The sequence below is a fragment of the Seriola lalandi genome, unplaced genomic scaffold (assembly GCF_002814215.2).
Source record: "Seriola lalandi dorsalis isolate HSWRI2012SDOR001 ecotype SW California unplaced genomic scaffold, Sedor1 jcf7180002054689, whole genome shotgun sequence".
Lineage (NCBI taxonomy): Eukaryota > Metazoa > Chordata > Actinopteri > Carangiformes > Carangidae > Seriola > Seriola lalandi.
The window spans coordinates 2,727,019-2,742,517 of record NW_019525242.1 but is presented as its reverse complement, the minus strand read 5'-3'; the positions used below and the strand labels follow the sequence as shown (position 1 = coordinate 2,742,517).

General features: G+C 42.5%; 1 protein-coding gene across 4 annotated transcripts in view; it reads left to right on the top strand.

Moving 5' to 3' along the window:
* adarb1b (adenosine deaminase RNA specific B1b) overlaps positions 1-15,499 on the top strand; it is a 111,446-nt gene that overhangs the window by 54,901 nt on the left and 41,046 nt on the right. For 2 of the 4 annotated variants that reach the window (XM_087178459.1, XM_087178460.1), the window contains exon 3: positions 12,847-12,890. The exons of the other annotated variants lie outside the window; for them this stretch is intronic. The gene's annotated coding sequence lies outside the window, so the exon portion shown is untranslated. The remainder of the gene's footprint in view (positions 1-12,846; positions 12,891-15,499) is intronic. 4 annotated transcript variants of the gene reach the window in all.

Genomic DNA, 15,499 nt, shown 5'->3' with positions numbered 1-15,499 from the left:
TGCTTATGTCAAAAATGCTGCTGCCAACAGTCTGTTTGCCTCTGCTTGTCTCTGCCACTTCCCACCTTTTTTAGATGTTAGTTTGTCCCATTATGTCATTTCATTTCAACTCCACTACGGCCTCCCCTCTCTCACGCTCCATTGTAATTACAAGCACCTTTTGTGTGTGGTGGTATCAACGGTGTATCATGCCCTCTCCTCTGGCCTGAGGACATTTATGCTATGAATCCTACCTTGTTCAGCTAGTCAGTGTTTAAGCATTTCAACTTCACTTTTCCCTCCCTCTCTCTCTCTCTCTCTCTCTCTCTCTCTCTCTCTCTCTCTCTCTTTTTCTATTGTGTCATCATTGCAGCATGAGTGTGACCCATCATGTTCGGAAACTAGTTATATAAACATGGCCCGGAGCGTTTTACCACACCAGTGCCAGCCTGTGACACAGTGTACAGTATGTACATGCAGTTCAACCTCTATGTCAGTTTTCATTCAGAATTTGGGATTTGGAGTGTAAGTAAATGAGTGCACACCAAAGCAGTGAACACATTACTTTGCCGCTTGTGTAAGTGACTTCTTTTCAAAATAAAGCCTCTGAGTACTTCATTCGTGGTCCTGCATCTGGAACAAAGCTTTGTTTTTCGCCTCAGTAAAGGTGAGTCGCACCATCACACAAAAATGTGCGGCAGAAGGTCAATGCTAGCTAAAACAAGAAGTGTGTGTGTGTGTGTGTGTGTGTGTGTGTGTGTGTGTGTGTTTTGTTTGCTTGTGTTTGTGTGTGTGTGTGTGTGTTAGGAGAGAACAGAACATTGTGTCATTGAAGTCCACTCAAGTTCAATGACAGCAAATCTACCCATAATGCTTTGTAACACATCAGAGAGCATCTCACGGGGCTCCAAATTACCACTCACATCTGCTGCTGCTCTGTGCCACAAATACCCCCAGAACCACACACACACACACACACACACACACACACACACACACACACACACACACACACACAATCAACTAAACTCTCACACATGCACATGAGCGCCAAAAGCCAAGCGAGGGCCTGTTTGAATTGATTAGACTGTCATAAGTGAAGTGATGATGTGCTTAAACGGAAATGATGGAGAAAGTTTGGCTAATTGATTGTTCTGTCAAACCATTGAATGTGACTTGTATTCAAATTGGGATAAAATGAAATTTTCAGAATCTGTCCGCTGGCATGTGCACATTGAGAAGAAGCACAGGCACAATGAGAACTATTAGATGATGAGACACAAGACATTTGACAAGTATACATGGTTTTACTGTACAGAAACTCCTAGAACAAACACCTGAATTATTGTAACATAAAACGAGGAACCAGGCCTGATCACTTTGCACCAAAAAGACGAGGAGGAAGCAGAAAGGGTGAGCCTAGGTGAGCCCAGAAGCTCAGCTCAGGAGGTTTGCATTTTTCTCTGAAGTTCTAATGTGTTGTTTCCTGTCTGTGGTGAAGCGTCCATGCCTAACAAAACAGATTTTGGAGCAAATGGGGCGAATCTCCAGAGACGCTGCTAAGAAGGACGAGCTTCTCCATTGCAATTCTAATGTAGCTTTTTAAGGTGCAATTCGCAGATCTCAAAACATTCATAGGCCGTTTACACTGAACAGCAGCCCTCAATAAAGGCCTACCCACTCGCATCAAGAAATTATTACATTTTTATGAAACATTGACCTTCGGGGAAAAGATGCAGGCACTGTATCACACAGATGAGTCACCATCTGTCTGTTTCAGCTCAGTAGTTGACAGTGATTAATTGACTGATCACAATCTATGTTTGCGTTATAAAGTAAAATTGCGGAAAAAAACCCAAAACAAGAGCTGTTTTAAGTCTGATGTTTGATAATCAGCAACTAAACACATATTTTGCCCAAAAGAGTCTTAATTGATCCTCATCATGTTTCCTTTGCTTTTGTACCTGTTATGCTTGGGCCAGTCTTCTCTTCCAGACCAAACACAGCCTTCACAATAAAGGCACCCTTTTTTTTTAACCAATACTAGCACTATGACGCAATGTTTTTACAAGTGGGTGCCTATTTTGTTTGTTTACACAATCGGGTAACATGATATACACCCCTACTGCCGGTTCCATGTGATTCTGCTGATTAGCAGTTAGTGGTGGCACCGTGCCAAGAAATGTAGTAACTGTGATAACAACAAAGTCATGAAGGAAAACTGCAGCCTAGCACACATGGATGTAAACAATGCACTATTATAAATATTCAAAAAATGCAAATGCAAATGTTTCATGAAAAAAAAAAAAAAAGATCCAACACATTTGTCAGGCCTGAAGAATACACACAATGCATTTTGGTGAAAAACTATGAATGCAAACATAACTTTGTTTGCTTACGAGAATTGTCCACAGAGGATCTTTAAGCCTTCACAGCCTGTCCCCTCCCCCCTCCAGCCTGGGAGCCACTGGCACTGAAATCCTTGGTAACAGCATCCTTTAACAACACACTTTTTTTTTTTGTGTGTGTGTGTGTGTGTGTGTGTGTGTGTGTGTGTGTGTGTGTGTGTGTGTGTGTGTGTTTTTAATATCAATGACCACTTTGTCTGGTCGTTGAACCCGACAGTAGTAGACACTGTAGGTCAGGATTTTAAGTGTTCAGTGATAATGAGCCTCTGCTTTCAAGTTCCATTCTTTCATTGTGAACAAACAAGCAAAGGATTCAAAAGGCGTAGATGGCAGTAGATTGTTTTTCAGTTGGTTTCACCTTTCTCTCTCTCTGCATCCTGAAAGCACTCAATCTCACATTTACATTTGCTCCCAGTGCCATTTCCACTCTATCATAAGCTCTCTGCCTTCCTCATCGTCTCCGCTGTTTATCTGCCCCCTCATTCTGTCTATTTCTGTCTCTGTTTTTACCTTGAATGACCGAATGGGCAAATGACATTGAAACCCTCCTGAGTCAGCATGTTGGTACCACATTGAATCATTAGTCCTTCGGCTCACAGCTCACAGCTCTACATAAAACCGGATGACGATGCCTTGCAGTTATTAATTAAAAAGCAAGGCAATTTCCTTGAGCATTTTTCACGTGTCAGAAATACAGCATGCTGAATAAAACAGGCAACAAAAGAAATAATAACAATATGGAAGTAAAGGAATTTGACAGGACAAATCAATAAGGAAAAAAAAATAAAAAATGAATATATGGACGATAAAACTTGATCATTTTCTCTCAGCAGTTTTTTTTTAAAGTGTACTTTAAAAGTGGCTATTATGGATGCAGTACTGCCTGAAATCTAAAATAGTAACCCTTATGTAACCATGGCCTTTGCCTGGTGAAAGGAGATGTCAAATGCAGTGCTGCAGTATAATGGCTTTAAATCTTTCTCAGAGCGCAACAACGAAACAAGCGGAGAACATAAAATGAGAGCAAAAGGACCTTTTTTTTTATGTGGGCAGTAGTCTTTCTTTATTTATAAAATATCCCCCCTAGATGAAGAGAGACTAAAGATGACTTGTTGGTGTTACATTAGTTAGAACTGATTTCCAGTTTGTGTAATTAGGAGAGGAGGATGGCACAGCGCTGAAATGATATTGTTTTGTTTTTTTTCCCCTGAAAGTTAACCTGTCTCTGACTCTGCAGAAGTCCTTGTTTTGAAGACACTTTTACCTCCAAGAGAAACCCTGCAGCCTCTTGTGTTTTTGGAAACTGCAGCTGTCAACATCACCGATTTTGGGATTGCCAAGGCAACAGGGCGATCACACAGACAGCAAAGAGAAATTTCCACAGACATGTAGACAGATAAAAAGCAGCCAGTGAGCAAATCAGACCAGCTTTATTCACTGGTCCATATTAGAGTGGGCCTGAGGCAGCCGTGGCCAGATGGCAATCCCAGAAAGATGTTCCACTATCCTATCTTATTGATACTGACTCACTGCCTACAGCTCATGTGTGTTTTAAGGGGGCTGTAAACTTCATCTTCTTTATAGATAGTCTTGTCTTTCTTGTAACACGCATTTATCAGTGGAGGGCTTCACCTTTTGTACACACACTCACACCTGAGAGGTGCCCGCTGCAGCTGTAGTCTTCCGCTGCCGGCCGCTGGGAGCAAAACATTTAATCAATCTTTTAAGACTTTACACACACAGCACTAAAAGGAAACAAGCATGTTTGTGTTTGTGTGCGTGTGTCAGGCAGAGAGAAGAAGACTTTGAGAGAGAAGGGGGGAAAAAACAAAAGAGTGGAAAGCAAGGGAGTAGGGGTGGGTGGGGGGAAGGGAGGGCTGGCAGAGGGATTGAGGCTTGGGCACCACAGGCACATCTGCCCATGCCTCACTTCCCGCTCTGTGGTCTCTGGCCTGGCACATTGACACCAGCAACAACACATCAGGAAGCTGTCACTTTGTTTTATTTACAGTACTGGTATCGAGTGTGTTTGTTACTTGCTTCTCATGCAAAAAGGGTAAACTTCAGCTTGACTAATTTTATTAAGTTTATTTTCTTTCTCTTCTTTCTTTCTGTTTCGCATTAACATGAGGGAGTCATCCGATAACTGAATAAGCAGCGTTGAGTAGACATACTGGAGCAGTTTGGGGTTAAACAGGCTTTCCTCTGTGACATCTCAGTGGTTAGAACCCAGCGAGGGAGGCGGTTACCAAGTTGTTGGTGAATTGACCGCACAACTCAAACTGTGTAGTAACTTTGCCACATCGCAGGACAGAAACCGGCCGAGGCTTTATTAATATGAACGAGGGTGGTCCCAGCTCTCGTGAAACCCAGTCCCTTTCCAGGAGGTCCGGCAGGTGGTTAGAGACAGCATCTGTGGAAAAAAGATATCGTTTCACTGGACTCTATCTCCCAATTCTTTGGAGCTACTGTAAATTTCCCTGAGGCCATTTGACAGGGATTACCTGACGAAGCCCGTGATTGTAATAAAAGATTATCTTGTAAGTGTTTGACTACATTTTTCCATTTGGGATTCAAGTCCACTTTCATCCTGCACCTGGCCTTAAACTGGCTGCACTACAGCCACAGGCTTTTCCAGTCAGTTCTTCCAGTCCCATGTGGAAATGCTGCACTTGTCCTTATAATTGATTCTAAAGACAAAAAAACATATTAAGACTGTCCTGTGAGAAACGAGCCCACAGGTCGTTTGTTCAATCGAATTGTTCAATTCATTGTTTAATTATGGCAGGAGGAAAGCGAAAAGTGCGGTGACGTGGTATAAAGAGCGACAAAGTCTGCGTTAGAGAGTCGCTCTCAGTACAGTTGTGTGTTTATTATTGTAACCATGACAACCAAGGTCCGGTACGCATGCCCCCGTAGGGGCGCTATATTAGGAAACACTCCTCTGAGTCGTATTTGAGGGTAGGAACAAACCACTGACATGCTCGTATGCACTGGAGGACTTGTTGAACATATGTCATATTACAAGGTGAGGCCCACGAAAGAGGCAAAGAAGTATTAAACACACAGTATGTAACTTCTCTCAATCCAAACAATAAAAAAAGACGGTGCTGGGTGATGCTGTGAAATAGCGTGGGATCACGATGTATTGGCAGGGCTGGGAGCTGAGCTGCCTAACATTTGCCTGACTTTTTTTTTCTCTGATAACTTCAGATCTAGACCTCCAGTGACTAAAATCCTTCATCCAGATAAAATATATTGTTGAAAAACGACCAAAGTGCAGAAAGTGTGTCTTAGAAATTTGCGTTAAAACTGGATAAAAGTCCATTTTGATCTGGCAGGCAACCACAACGCCCACACATGCGCATAGGGATATGATGTCATTGACAGGAGACCAAATGACACGGAGCGTTAACATGCTTAAAATGACCTATTTCTCTAGGTTTGAGAATTGCTGAAACATTTGGGAAAATGTAAGTACACATTTCAAAAAAAATATATAACACGAGGTCGAGTCATTTTTATTCATTTTAATGTCGCAAAGTTACATATAACTTTTAGGACCATTTATTGCCCTCAGAAATTTTATGGCGCACAAGTGTGTGTGTTTGTGTGTACACGCAAGCATTTGCTGGTCCTCTGGGAACAGGCCATATTGATAAAGGCCTCCCAGAAATTGTTCTCATTTTACCAGGTGTAAGCTTTAGCCTACTTTACTGGATACCCTGATTTGATGTTGTGTCATCTCATACACTCACGATGTCAGACACACACACACACACACACACACACACACACAGACACAAATGTGAGCACAACATGTCGTGGCCTACTTCTCCAGTACCTCTGTTGTAAATCTATCTGTAACCACTGAATAGAAGTGTGTGTGGGAAAGCCTGAACCACCACTGTACGACAGAAAGGCTGGAAGAGAAAGGAGGTTGGAGAGGCTGGATTTAGTCTCCATCTTGGAAGTGGTTAATTAGCTTGAACTCCACATTCCTATCCAATGAGAATGAACCTAGAGTCAGAGGAACATGTCTGCGTATGCAACCATACATAAACATGCATTTACACATTCCACCATAATTACAGTCAGACCAATTCTCAAACATTTTGTCCTTATGCAGAGAAGCTCTCGCACAACATCCTCTCTTTCACTTCTCATCTTCGAACCTAATGAGAGCTCAGGTGGCAGTGCTGGATGCTTGCTCTGGGCGGTGGCAATGCAGATGTTACCTGGTGGCTCTACACTTTCCTCTGTGTGTGTGTGTGTGTGTGCGCATGTGCATGCGTGTGTGTGCGTTTGTGTGTGTGTGTGTGTGTGTGTCTGTGTTTGTGATTGCAAGCCAGCTGTGATGGCCAGCTGCCCACTTTACCAAGGCCTTGGCAGCTCCCCAGATGGTTGACCCAGATAGAGGAGAGGAACGCACACTTGCACTCTCTTTGATACACACACACAGTGAGATGTACACCTGCATGGGGACCCTTCTCACAGAGCTGCTTGCTTTGTCCCACTGGAGCAGGTGAGGGAGGAGAAGCAGAGGTTTTATGGCTTATTTTCAGCATGACCTCAAACTTTTCCAAGTTTTTTTTACAGTGTGGTTCTTTGTTGTTGAAAGGTGCACCACGCATTTGGAATTATGAGTTTTTTCAGGGACTGTCAAGTTTGGATCGTCATTTCATATCCTGCCGCTGTTTCAAAAGAATAAAAGCTGGAAATCATGGGCCTGTTTGCAGCAAACTGGGGCTAGAGGTTTGATGCAGAAGTATAAGCATCATTACTTGAACAATGAAAATGTAGCTTATGCTGGATGGGTTGGAAGTTTGGAAAAGCCAGCATCAGTGATCGCCATTGGACAGAGCTGAACTAAACATATATACATACACACAAATATACAAAGAATGCAAGTTCAACCTCAGAGACATCTTTCTACCGACAGTTCACTTGTATTTTTTGTTTGTTTCGATGGTGATCAAGTAATTTCAGTTGCCTAAATTGAATTAACTTTACTAGTACTGTAATATCAACAATGGATCAAATGTGTAAGTGGAATGTAAAAGGGATTGCCTATTGCAGGGGTATTGAATAAAAATTCAGGAAGGTCCAGTTAGACAAAAATGCATCCCACTCTCCACTTATTTCTCCAATGATGTCTCACCGTGTGTGTATCTCACTGAGTGACTTGAGTTGCAGTGATTGGCTGAGAAACGTCACGTGACTAGTGCTGTAAAGGCAAGAAAATCTGTGCCAGTTAAAATAGAAACGCTCTGTCAAAATGTAATAATTCTCAATAATTTATAGGTTATATGTCAGGGTGCGGGGAGGATGGTCTCTGGGTGTGGATCCTGACCACTGGCCTGTAGTGATGAAGCAACAGGAAATTACCTGACTGTGTAGTTTGCCTCAGCTCCAGGGAGCAAATTTAGCATCTTTAGCACACTGTCTTTAGCCTGCAACTCCACTTTGATCAACCTTGTTGTTTTCAAGTAAAAACAGTCAAATGCTACTTGCCCAGCACCAAACGACAAAGTTAGTGACACAGCTGGTCAACACAGTGACAACTGCAACATTTATGAGTTCTGATGATTCTTACAATCATTCGAATCATTTGAACTCGACTCGTCTACTGGATGTGTAAAAAATGGACTTCAGCATATCAGAAAACTATATAGAAGTTATTTTGTGAGTGGTCATATGGTTCGTTTTTAAAAAGTGTCAAACCTGTTTTACCTTTAGGAAAGAGGAGTTCGCTGTGACGAAATGATATTACTGTGAACTCATAGTCATGCTGAGGGGCCAGCCAAAGACTGCAGCAGTCCCTCACACTCACCTGTCACGACATCCCCATGGCTCCTCCGTGCAGTTCAATAACAAATGACCTCAAAAAGCTTTTCAACGTTGTCGGAGCTTTGTTGCTTTGCCTCTAAGCTTGCAGCCGAGATAATCACGAGGCCAGATCGACGGCTGTTGTGTTACACGTTACGCTTCTGGTTCTGGGACGCCAGCATACTGTCTAAAATCACACACTGAGGCGATATTGTGCCAGCTTTGTTTGGTTCGGCGTAAACAAGCAAAGTCAGCATAACGAGGGGTCTTCTTCACTGCAATATAGCGGGATCTTTGTTTTAAAGGCGTTTTTTTCATGTATTCAGAGGTGATTTTCTGCAGTCACATATGTATGTGTGTGTGCATGTGGGTGTGTGTGTGTGTGTGCGAGTGCAGTCATTATCCTCAATGTCACACCGCATTGCAGTGCAGTAAAAACCTTGTAGTAACTGTGTGTGTGTGTGTGTGTGTGTGTGTGTTATATATTTGATCCAACAGTTTCAGGGCAGGCTTCCTGATGCTGATACTTCACTATCTGATGCTGGGACTGAAATTCAAATTCAGTTGATTATTCAGTTAAAATATATTTGTATTGCAATGTATTTCCACTTTTTGTAATGCCCTTTCAGTCTGTTTCTGTCTGTGTCCCTGTTCGTCTCACTCCTCTTCATTACATCTGCCCTTGCTTTGATAATTAAATACTTGCTATTTTTTGTCCTCTTCCCCTTTGTGACCAGATTCATTTCTTTCCCTGTGACCTCAAGTCTTCCCCATCTTCTTTCTAACAGGAAATGGAAGGTTGTGCCGTCAACAAGGGCGCACAGCGGAGCAGAAAGATAAATTGGTTGAGAAAAGAGGCTCATTCGTCATAGGAGAAACTGCTGACGTCTGTGTTGTAACATATAATAAGACAGAGAGGACTATTAGAAGTGAGGAGAAATGTACGGTAGTTCAGCATGGCAGGTGTTCTGTTGTAGATTATGAGCAACTAACTTATGTGAGTACATTATATATGGATCTCAGCCACAGAGTTTATCGTCACATCAATTTACTATCAAAATGTCCTCAAGGAAACACTGCCCATTATCAATGTTTCTGGATTTACAGTGTCAGGTAATAACATAAATTGTGTTGATATTTTATCAGTAGTACCTGTTATCTCTTTCATCTGAACACAGCTCAGCACTGTGACCAGCAAAAGACTGAGAAGGTTTTTTATTTCGGTGAATTGATCTGAATGTTCCAAATTTACACCTAGTGCCACGCAGCCTACCTGCAACTGGAACCTGAGCACCCAACTTGGATTTTGTCCATGTTGCCATGACAACATGCAAATTTTTTATGTTTTTTATTTTTTATTTTGTGGGATTTTTCTTAGATTGTTGTCAAAATGTTGCTTGCAGCAGCTCAGCTGAGCCTGAGTTGACAACGAGGAACAACATGAAAACTGGAACATAATCAAAATAGCTCAGCGTGGTTGGTATTCGGTGGAGCACCTCAGGTCGTTTCGTCAGATCTCAAAGGGAACTTGAGAATTATTGGAGTTAGAGCGGGTGTGATGCCTTTTGTTGTGGTTCTCTGGACATGTATTTAAGGCTGTTGGTTTATCTTGGTGTAATATATTGGTTAAAATAAAGTATAGCACTTCAAAAACAGTCACAAAAGCCTGCAGTGGCTTTAAGTCTGCTGCCCTTCTCCCACCCTTCTTCCCTCACAGCTTGTTGGCTTCGCCCCTTCAGGTATATATCTTGCCAGAGGAGCTCACACAGAGCCGCCTATTGTTTTCCTCGTGCCTACGTTGAGCACACACGCACACAAACATACACTGTACGAACACACACAAACACACCACCTCTGGTCAGGTCCCAGCCAAAAACCCAAAGCCACAAGCCGTGGAGTGGATGTGTCGCAGGCACAGAGCCTGAGGGTTGGTTAAGTAGGGGGCCACACCCAGCAGTGGGAGCTGATGGTAGGCTTGGGAACCAAAGGGAACTCCCATAGGAAGAATTAAGTCATTCCTATTTACAGGCCCACTTATTTAGAACAGAAGCAGGCTCCTGTTTAGAGCGACAAACAGTAAAATATAGCAGCGGATAAATGATGTAAAATAAGCAATGGGGTTTCTGAAATTAAGTTGATCTTTGGGTTTTTTTGGAAGCTACTAGAAGTCACAAGATTATTATGGCAGTCTGGTTTGTTTATAGAAAATTCCTGGACGGTTGTATGTGTATATATGTGTGTTTTGATTTCTGTGTATTCTCTCACATTAAGACAGTATTTTTGTCCTTGTTTATGTTAAAGCTCGGTTCTGTCTGGCAAATCTCCTATTGACAGTCTTTGCTGACATTTTGGCAGAAAAAACTTTGCCCTTCTAAGGATTGGCTCATTTATTCAACAGCTTTTTCCCTTGCTTTCTTCCTGATTTCGGTTTGGCAATTTCCCATGCAGTGCAGTTTTTGTCACTGCTGACTCTCACTGTCGGTGAGGGTGTCGAGGCCAGGTGGTTCCTCTGATACATGTGGAGCCACCAGCTGCTTCTTCACCTGCCACAGTGGAGCTTCATCAGGAGGCCACAACAAACGTGAAAGTTCACACTGTCCCCTGCAGATTCAGCCAACCAATAGGTGTCATATGCAGTATCAAGGTCAATCCCTCACTGGCTTCCCACACCTAGCAGCTGTGTTTGATGCAGGGGGTGAACACAGCTCCCTGTAATACAAAACACTGAAATTTATCATTTTTAGCATTAATGAAGTAACACAGCCACTTGAGACCATGCACCTCACGCAACCACAGTAGTGTGGAATGACTGTAGAATGTATAGCTTGTATAGCTTGTATAGCACTTGACATTTCTCGCATTGTGAATTCCACACGGCGCCTGAAATATGCGGTCTTACACTGACTACCAAGCATTCTTCCATTCAGCATCACAGAATCTTTCCTTTGAAATGTCAGAAATACAGAATGTGAATCTGAATACAGGAAAGTACTGTTGGCAAACCACAGAACCATGTTGGAAATACAGCCAAGTGCCTTTGAAAATCCCCAGTAGATATCAGGTTTAATTAAAAATCCTTGCTGAAAACCTGTTATAAAACATCTTTTTCAGTCAAATAGCACACACTTACAGAAAATATTTAAAATAAAAATGTCCCTGAACAAGTTCATTTCATTGAGCGTGTGGGCTGGTTGTTGGCTTCATATTTCAAAAGTGAAAACTGCCAGAACAGTGTGACAGTTTTTAGCGCACTGGCAGCCTTTCTAAAAAAACCCTGTTTTCATCTTTGTGTGTACGAGAGAGCTTGATCTGATGTGTTCGTATAGTCAGCGCCTTCCACTCAGGCTCATGCCTATTAAACTCCAATGTGTTATTATTTTTACACCTCCACACATTGACCCCTGGGAGCTGGACAGTGCAACACAAATAACCACAGCTGTCAACGTAAGAAAGGCAACACACATCCCATCCACGCAGAGATTTGACCTTCCTATACGTTCAAGGACAGAGCAGCATTACATGTGTGTTCATTTACAGCGGTGCTCTGAAAATCTGATGTGAATATGCAAACGGATGAAAACGTCCTCGATTCCATGTGTTCATCCTGCACAGTATTAATCATCCTGTAGCATTACTGCCCTCTGCTGGACAAGGGACAGTAAAACAAAAACATTGCCAGACATTCATAATGAAGAACAACAGTACATGGTGATCCAGCTACTGTCGCCCTTGAATTTTCCTCATAGACACACACCTACACACACACACACACACACACACACACAGTCAGTCACAATACAATCACACACACACACACATTTAATGAAGTGATGTATTAATTAAAACCGTGTCCCTGTGTGTGTGTGTGTGTGTGTGTGTGTGTGTGTGTGTGTGTGTGTGTGTCTGTGTGTGTGGCCAGTGGTTACAAGCCAATGGCCTAATTTTTGGCTGAAGACCGGGAGTCGAGGTTTATAGTCACGCACTCCTCTTATCACGCTCAGTTGACTGGCTAACTGTCTCTCTTTCATAATCCTTCTCTTTCATAATCAACCTCTGACTTAGTTTTTTTTTTGTTTTGTTTTGTTTTGTTTTGTTTTGTTCGGCCCGGTCTCAAATGGCTGTTTACTCTCACTTTTTCTAATCACCTCTGTCAAGTTCATGGAGGCTCCTGTATCATTTCCCATCCACCCAACACCTTCCACCCCAGTCCTCAGAGAGCTAATAGGGGGGTCGCACCTATTAGACCCCTAATATGACCACAACTCAGACACACACACACACACACACACATACTACCCCCTCAACTCTAAACGCTCTTAAAGGCTCTCTCCTCCTGTCTCTACTAATCTCTCACACACAATCTCTCCCTCTCCCTCTCACACTCTTGCCAAACTCTGTGCACAAGATGAGGTTCAGTGAGTGTTGCTTTAGGAACGTGACTTCCTCACAAGGCAATGAAACTCCACTCCTGCCTGGACATTTTTCATCTGTCTTCATATTCAGGTATTCAGGCACCGCAGGACACGCTTATACCTACACGTCAGGGTTTTTTTAGTTGGGTCTCTACAGCCACTCGGGATAACTGCTTCAGCATGCAGCTAAAAAACACTGATGCATTTTTGTCTTTCAGGAGGAAAGAATGTCTTTTATCAGCAACTAAGAGAACACGCTGAGGTTTGTTTTGGTTTTTTATTTTATTCTCCACATGTTCGTTGCTTGTTAATTTGTTTTTGCTTACGTCAGACCAGCTTGTTAGCTTGATGGCTTTTCGTGTGTAGTCGCTGATTTTTGATGAGGAAAGCTTATAAATGCTAATGAGCGTGCTTGCATTTTGGTGTAGCTGAGGGTTTCTTGGCGTAAATGTGAGAACTTCAACGTGTCACTTTAATGATGCTGCAGTATGTGACCCCGTCTCCCCTCGCTGTATCGCAGTACATCCCTGTGCATTTCACAATTTAGAAAGTGAAATCTTCAAAGCCACGATCAGTGAACCATGATTTAATCATAGTCCATCAGCTATAGTAACACTGAACTCTTAAAATTTCTGCATCCCTTGAACAGGCTCTTAAATTCAAATGTCGGCTTTAGAAAAGGCTTGAAAATAATAAAAAAAAAAAAAAAAAAACTGATCTCACTTAGTCTATTTTCGGAGCTTTGTGCTTTTTAGTTGACTGTGAGTACATGTATGAAGTAACAGATGGGCTCGCCACAGTAGCCTGGATTTCTTCCCTGTGAAGCTGTTAAGGAGGTTGTTTTTGTCAATGGTTGTGTTTCTCTGTCAAACCACTGCAAAGGCCACCAGGAGTTTAGTTGTTATTTGAGTCTGGAATGCCTTTAAATTCAGTCCGGATAACCACAGAGTATTGGCTGCATGACCACAGCCTCTTTCCCCTCGTCCATTCAGTGTGTGTTGAAAATGCCAAGAGAGAGAGAGAGAGAGTAGCGGGTAAAATCCCTGCCAGCAGAACAACATGTGCCTCTGTGGAGCATGCACCGACTCTATTCTCCCATGTCTGCAGCCTTTTGCACAGTCCCTATGAATTAAAATACTGAGGGAAGTGGAGTGGCCGGTCTCCCTTTTTTCGTAAAACAAAGCAAAACAAAAAAACAGTCACCCAGCCAAGGCAGTTGTGGTGAGACTCGTCCAGCCACAGTTATGGTTGGCTCGAAAACAGAAGCATGAATGAATTTGCATCTGGAGTATATTTGAGCTCACCATCTCCTTTCTCGTGCTGACTTCTGTGTCCCTCAACCCGTATCCCCGACTTGTTGTCAGTCTCTTTTTTTCTTGTTCTAACCATCTGCCTTTTTTCTCTCTGTTGGACCGTTTCTCAGTTGCTGTTTCGCTTTCTCTCTCTTTCTGCTCAGTTTAACTTCATGTGCTTAATTGGCAAGCCTCCACCCAAAAAACCTCTAATTTGCTTTTTAAGAACATTTTTATGTCGAGCAGTGGGAGTGTGAGCTGTGGGGGGAGTTGGGCGGCGGTGAAGACAGCCTCATTGACCTTAAACGACCCCGCAAGGTTTGAGATCCTACTTCGGGAACATTTTCCTTAACCTGACATTACCTTTTCCTCACATCATCCAACTTCATCTCACTCTCTTCATTTCCACGTCTCTGTCCTGGTTTGCCTCATTCCTTTATCTTACCGTTCCCAGGATTTTTCTCTTATATCCTCCCCTCTTATTTCCTTTACTCTTCTCAAGCTTTTATGTCTCTATTTCTTCTCCCCCTCCTCGTCTCTTATTCCATTACTATCATCTCTATCCCCAGCTGCTCTATCTACCAGAGAGGCTATGGAGCTTTAAGGCAGTTTTTTTTTTTTTTTTTCTCACACTCGCCTGTAGATTTACTATTATTTTTAGCTGGCATTCTGTGGACTTCCAGTAATATTTTTAAGCTACTTCTTGCATTTTGGAGGGTTCAGTGGCCAGAATCAGAATCTGGATTGCAATACGTATGAAGTATAATCAATGTAAAAAGTTCATCTTTGTTACACTGCCAAATGAAGGTATCTATCTTACTCACATGAATACAGTAATTGCAAACTGGCACATGTGGAACAGTGTAATAGATTTTGCACTACAATCCGGTTTGGACTGCGAGCCAGCTAGATTTCTTAGATAATCAGGTTCCAGCCTCTTAATCTCTCTCTACACAAAGCATTTGTTGCTCTAGGATCAGTTGAGTCGTTTCACTAGTTAATTTGCAAAGTACACACATGCAAATGGATCAATCTTTATACCAGCCTGGCTCTGCTGCAACACCGTCACCCAAGTCAGTTGTTTAAAGACGACTTAAGTTGAGTGAGTGGAGTCCACAGCTGGGCCCTTTTGACAATGTACAAAGTTTTCAGTGTTTGCAGTAGCCAGAATTCTTAAGTAGTGACTGATTTGACCTGTCAAGAACAACAGAAACAGTCGGTGGTCCATTAATAACTCTTAGGTTGTGTTGTCTGCATGTTTAGAACGACTTTCCTGCCACGATGCTTCATCCTAAAACTGAGGGACATGAGTCCTGCAACACTGTTGGTCCAGTACAGACGCAGACACCCTCTAATAAAACCGTGTGATATCACCATAACTCATAATCACTGTTTCATTTCTACCCCACTCTACTCGAGTGAATCCAAAACAAGCAGTAGAAGTTTGGGTGAAAATACTATGTGATTGCTCCTCACGACTGGAATGCGCAAGATATACAGTAGACTCACAGCACACTACATACTTTCCATCATCATCATCCATTATCGCTCCCTGTCACATGTGCATCCGTGTGGCAGG